Below are 6,352 nucleotides of genomic sequence, written 5' to 3' on the forward strand. Positions count from 1 at the left end.
GTGTGCACCACCACCGCCCGGCTCCAGTCGCTTTTCTTTAACATCAGGTGTCCTTTTGGCCCCGATCTACCCCTCATTGTCATCGTCACACATCCTCCATGCTCTCTCTCCTAATACCTTAAGTTTCACCCACATTTACCTTCATTTGTATTCACGCATGTGTACATTACAGGCTACGATTCACGTAGGAGAGCGCGTGGCTTCAAGAGTTCTGATTTTGAGTGACCTTATCGCATGCTATACTTTCCAGATTCATTCATTTTCCTACAAATTTCATAGTTTCATTTTGTTTTCATTGTACCTAAATAAAGTTGCTTTGTGTGTATGAGCCCACACTGGCTAGTTTTATGTCAATTTGACACAAGCAAGAGTCATCAGAGAAGATGAAGTCTCAATTGAGAAAATGCCTTCATAAGATCCGGCTGTAGCGCATTTTCTTAATCAGTGATTGATGGGGGAGGGCCCAGGCCATTGTGGATAGTGTCATCTCTGGGCTCATGGTCCTGGGTTATTATATAAGAAAGCATGGGTCCAACCTAGGCCCTCTACATGTGGATGGCAGTTGTGTAGCTTAGTCCGTTTGTGCGGTCCCTAGCAGCTAACAGTGGGGTTGGGACCTGTCCCTGGCACATGAACTGGCTTTTTGGAACCTATACCCTATGCAGGGATACCTTGCCCAGCCTTGATGCAGGGAGAGGAGCTTGGCCCTGCCTCAACGTGATATGACATACATTGTTGACTCCCATAGGAGGCCTTCCCCTTTCTGAATGGAGGGGGAGTAGATGGAGGAAGTGAGGGGAGAGAACAGGAAGAGAGGAAGGAGGGGAAACTGGTTGGTATGTAAATTAAAAAAATTTAATTTAAAATGATGGAAAAAAAAAAAAAACAGACTGAGCAAGCCATAGAGAGCAAGCCAGTAAGCAGCATCCCTCCATGGCCTGTGCCTCAGCTCCTGCCTAAAAACAAGGGACTGGACCCTGAAGGACAAGTGTCCTTTCTTGGCTGTTGAGGACTCCAGAAAGAAATTTCCCAAGTTTCATAGCTCTCCCTTGCTGAGCGGGTGGAAGATAGCACAGACAGAAGTGAGAGGCTAGAGATGGTGGTACTGCTCTCCCAGCTCCAGCAACAGCCTTTCTCTGAGTGGCCACCTCATCTCAAGTGACTGCCACTTGCCCTGGACAAATGGCTGAGGTGCCTATTTAACATATCAAAGCGGGATTGCCTGCCAAGTTCTCCCAGCATCCCTCAGTCCCTACCTGTTACAGGATATGACTGGCATATCCTGCCCCCTGCCCTTAACTCTCCATCCCAGGGACTGGACTCCCCTTCCCCCACAGACTCTACCCTATGTGATCCAGTCATTTTGGCTACCTGCCCCTTTTGTACCTTTGGCCTCTGGCTGCTGTTCCTGGCTCCCCTCTCCCCCATCTCCTCACCCGACTCAGGGTCATGTCCACTCTGGACTCCCAGATGTCCCTGCCTCTGGCTGTGCTCTTTCGTCTACGGTAAACTTCCCCCTCCACCATACCCAGGAGCACAGTCCTTTCCTTTGTATTTCTTTTCTTCATTCCTTGGTCCTGAAACCTGGGAGCAGCATAAATGGGTTCCCTTCTGGGAAAATCAGCTGCTCTGAACCAAGCTGCTGATCTGATTCTCCTAAGGTATATTGAATCATTTGTTTCTGCTGGCTGCTGCCACCCGCCATATTACAGAGACCATCTCTTCAGCCATTTCTTCCCTAAACTAACCTTAACCAGCCATCTCTTCTCGCCTACTCATTAAGTGTCTGCTCTTTGACATCTGGAGTCCGCTATACCCTTTGCGGCACCCACCATGTGGACATCTCCCTGCCGCGCACCTTGGGGTACCCACCATGTGGACATCTCCCTGTCGTGCACCTTGGGGCCCCATCGCAAAGGCATCTCCCCACTAAGACACGTGCTTCTCTCCCTCTGATGGAGCCCAGAGATGGCGGAGGCAGATCCCACTGTTGACTGCCTAGGCCAACAGTGGTGTATACTCACAGGTCTCCCTGAGCAAAATGCCTGCTCCCCATTGCACTCATCATCAGGGGAGGAATTGTGCTGGTAGAAGGCATGCACAGGCCGCAGTCAAGTGCACCACAATTTGAGGTGATCAGAAAGCCTACAAAGCAGCCGGCTCACAGAACAAAGTCGCTGGTTTCACTTGATGTGTGGTATGTGTGGTGTCTTCTGCTTCGGGAAAGCTAAGTCACTGATAAAGACCTGCTTTGCACCCATCTGGGATTATGGTTACCCACCCCCTTAACTTAAGGCAGAGTTAAATTTAGGGAGTGTGAGTCATCTTAGGAAACAGACTCCCCAGGATTAGGGCTTTAAAGTATCGGTCACTCCCTGGGATTAAGGTATTAGACTATCAGGTGGGATCTGGAAACTTTACACTCAGACTCTAACTCTGACACCTCAGCCACAATGAGCTAATTGCCGACCATGCCACAGTTTTTCCACCCACAGCACCCTTGCTACTAAATTCCACCATGGTTCTAAAGGGCCAGCAGCCTACTTGAGTATGAATCCTATGTTTGGTACCCTCCCAGGCCTCAGTTTTCCCACCTATAAAACAGAAATTACAGATTGCACTGCCACACATAGCAAGTATCCCACAGCTGTTGGTGACTGCATTATCAACAATACACGTGTAAGTCTGTCCAAAGCCCTACTTGACTTGGATTTGAGATCGTAAAATATTTCCTAGGGACCCAAATAGACCCAATTTTTGCTGTTCTAAAAACAGCATCAGCCTCTTTTACTCCTTGGACTTTGCATACGCTATACCACTGTGTCAAATGTCCTTTCCATTCCCACCAAGTTGCAGCTATTATTGAGATCACACTCAAGAGTGGCCTCAGCCCTACCCGACCCTCCCAGCCTGCTCCTCTAGTCAGGCAGCCATGGCCTGTGGCAGTTCTTTGTGTGAGACATGAAAACTCCCTGGAAGTCAGCAATTGGGAGGAGGAGGTACAGGGATGGCCAACATGAGGTGATTGGCGGGGCGCAGGGGTCTCAGAATGCCTGCAGAAGAAAAGGAGGGGCTCCAGAGGTGGGGCAGTGAGTCTGCTCTTGTCACTTTGTCTTGGTACACTGGCTGCCACGTTTTCTCTCTCGTTTCCGGTTCACATAGCAGAGAACAGCTGTCATCCACGAGAGCAGCCAGACGGAAAGGTAGCTTTCTCTCCCAAGCCCAAATTCCTCAGGAGAGGGACTTCTTGACCCAGTTTTCCATTAGTAGCCACTCCTGGCCCAGTCAACTGTGGCGGGAAGCAAACAGGAGAGGCTTGGGGGCTGCTGGGTCAGCGTGGAGGATGAGGGAACTCCCCACCGAAGAGAATAAGCAAGATGACACCCTGCTGCTCTCGTGGGGCCCTGCAATGTCCCCACACTGTCTGGTCTCAGCAGGGCCATTCCCACATATCGGTTAAAGGAGCAAATGATAGAAACTTCTAGAAGCTTCAACTAAGAAAGGGCATCTTACAGAAAGGACTGTTGTCTGCATGAGAGGACCTGGGCATCTGCCTCCTTCTCCAGCATCCTTTAGATACTCCTCATCTCTATGTGTTTCAGGTTCCAAATCCTGATTCCTAGGGCACAGACTGTGATCAGCTGCCAGGGAAAGCAGACTGTCTTACAGATGTGACTGCGGAGTCTTTTGTGTGTACTGCTTGGTTCTCAGAGAAAAAAAACCAGGTGAGCTGGAATGTGGCCTCAGGGACAGCTGTCTGGAAACTCTGTGGGGACCTGAGTTTTGAAGTCCCCCCACCCCAATTCCTCTCTAAACCTCTATGTTTAGCTCAAGCTGAGAATATCCTGACTGGTTAGCTTAAGAACAAACATTTATAATGAGGTGGTGGCAGAGGCAGATGAAATCTCTGAGTTCAAGGTCAGCCTGCTCTAAAGAACAAGTTCCAGGACGGACAGAGCTACACAGAGAAACCAAGTCTTTTTTTTTTTTTTTTTTTTTAATGTAAGTTTCTGTGTAATTGGTATAAATTTCTTTCTTTTTTTTCTTTCTGATTTTTATTAATTAATTAATTTAATTATTAAAGATTTCTGCCTCTTCCCCGCCACCACCTCCCATTCCCTCCCACTCCCCCAATCAAGTCTTCCTTCCTCCTCAGCCCAAAGAGTAAGCAGGGAGAAACCAAGTCTTATAACAACAACAGAATATAGATACATGAAAAGTAGGTGCTAATTTCAAATAGGTCTTTCCGGATGTGAGGGCAACCTGGCTGCCCTGTCTGTCACTCTGTAGATCGCCGATTCAGCTGATCTGACTGGCTAGACAAGTGTCCCCTTCCTCCCTCCCTGTTCCACATTCATCCCTCCTGAAGCTGTGCATTCTTCAAAGAATAGAGGAGGAGTCAAGGTTACAGGAGTAGCTGCGTTCCCCTGGTAGAACCTCCACACGAGCTCTCAAATAGGTCCTTCAGATTTGAGTCCTCACCATAAGTGTCTCTCTCTGGTGAGCTGAGACGGCAGGCGTGGGCTGCCACACCCAGCTCCTCGCTGCTTTTACAATGTTTCTAATCGACGGAAGTTTCATGCCTTTGTTTCGCCTCATTCACCTCTATGGTTGCTTTCTACCACACAGCTCTGATTTCCCATTTCCAATAGCAATGCGATCTTTTAAAGTAAACTGCCTGTAAAATGAGCGTGTTTCAAGGCGGGGCATGACTGTGTTAAAACTCCAGACCTTGTCACAGAATGGTTGACAATCTGAAAGTGTCAGTCGTTTGGTGAGTGCCACAGCCAGCGCTACACAGAGACACCCTGTCTTGAGAAACTGAAACAACAGCAATAATTAAGAATAAGCATTGATTTCTCCCACTTTGGGCAAATGGGAAGTGCAAAGTTAAGGAGCCAGAGGTGTGGCATATGATGAAAGCCCGCTTTCCAGTTAGTTGTGGGGTGGGGGCGTGGAGGGGAAGGACACTTAAAGTCAGTAATCCCATGCAAGAAATCTCTGCCTTCGTGACGTCAGCTCAACCCTGTTACCTCCCAAAGAGCCCACTTCCTACCCTGTTCCACTCTCTGCTGCTGTTAACTGAACCATTGAAAGGTGAAACTTTAATTCTGTTTTTCTTTCATGCTGATTATGGACAAGATCAAGCTTTAGCTCTTTTAATGAAGATTCAAGTTTAAATGACCCCTGATTTAAAAGTAGTTTTATTTGTTTGTTTGTTTTTTACATGGTGTCTCACTGTACAGTCTAGACTGACCTTAGACTCACTACATACCCCAGGCTTGCTGTGGACTCCTGAATCTCCTGCCTCTACCTCACGAGATGTATCCCACTGCGCCTGGCAAGAATAAGGTTTATTTTCTCTGGCTGAGTGGACAGAGAGGCTGCAACAGGTGGACTTTGTAGCTACAAAGGTTCAGACAACTGTGGACTACTGCCGACACCCCTGTAATACAGACCAGAACAGCTCTTGACAGAATGACCTCACTCCACACAAGTGCTAGCAAACAGGGAAACAAAGACAAATTTGTTCTTATGAAGCTGGTGCTCCTGAGTTTCATATTTATATTTTGATAAATGGTATCTGTCACAACTGAAATAATGTTTCCCACAATGACAGTGCCTGCCTAACAGTGAGTTGAGTGACCTTTTTTTTTTTTATAGGTCTGGCCTGGCTTTTATAGATGGGGAAACTGAGGCTCAGGAAGCTGTGAAGCTTGTTCTGGGTTCTCTGCAGACTGACAGATGGGTCCGCTCCAAGTTGTGCCTAAGTGCAGAGCTTAGCACCAAAAAAATGCTGAGCCCGGGAGCCATGCGCTCAGGAATGATTTCTCTGTCATGTTGCTGGCTGTGTCGGGCCCCATCCCTGTGCTGAGTGGGCAGGAGTTCTAAGTCTCCCCTCCAGCCGGAAAAGGAGATTGCTCAGATCAGCAGAGTACACAATTCCAACTGCTGAGAAATAGTCTCAGTTTTTAAAGAATAATCATTTTCTTCCTGATTGTGTGTTGCAAATACCCTGTAGTTATTGGGAATCTGCTTCCCTGGTGGTGGTGGCACACATCTTTAATCCCAGCACTTGGGAAGCAGAGACAGGTGGATCTCTGTGAGTTTGAGGCCAGCCTGGTCTACAGAGCAAGTTCCAAGATAGGCTCCAAAGATGCAGAGAAACCCTGTCTGGAAAAACCAAAAAAAAAAAAAAAAAAAAAAAAATGCAGAAAGAGATTTTGCATCCCTCTGACTCAGACTGGGCATGGGATCCTGTACACAGGATATCTCATTCCATCCACCCATCGTAGGAGACCTCCAATCAGGGCTGCCTGACTCCAGAACTTACATGTGTATATGCATGCAT

The sequence above is a fragment of the Chionomys nivalis genome, chromosome 7, assembly GCF_950005125.1.
Source record: "Chionomys nivalis chromosome 7, mChiNiv1.1, whole genome shotgun sequence".
NCBI classification, from domain to species: Eukaryota; Metazoa; Chordata; class Mammalia; order Rodentia; family Cricetidae; genus Chionomys; species Chionomys nivalis.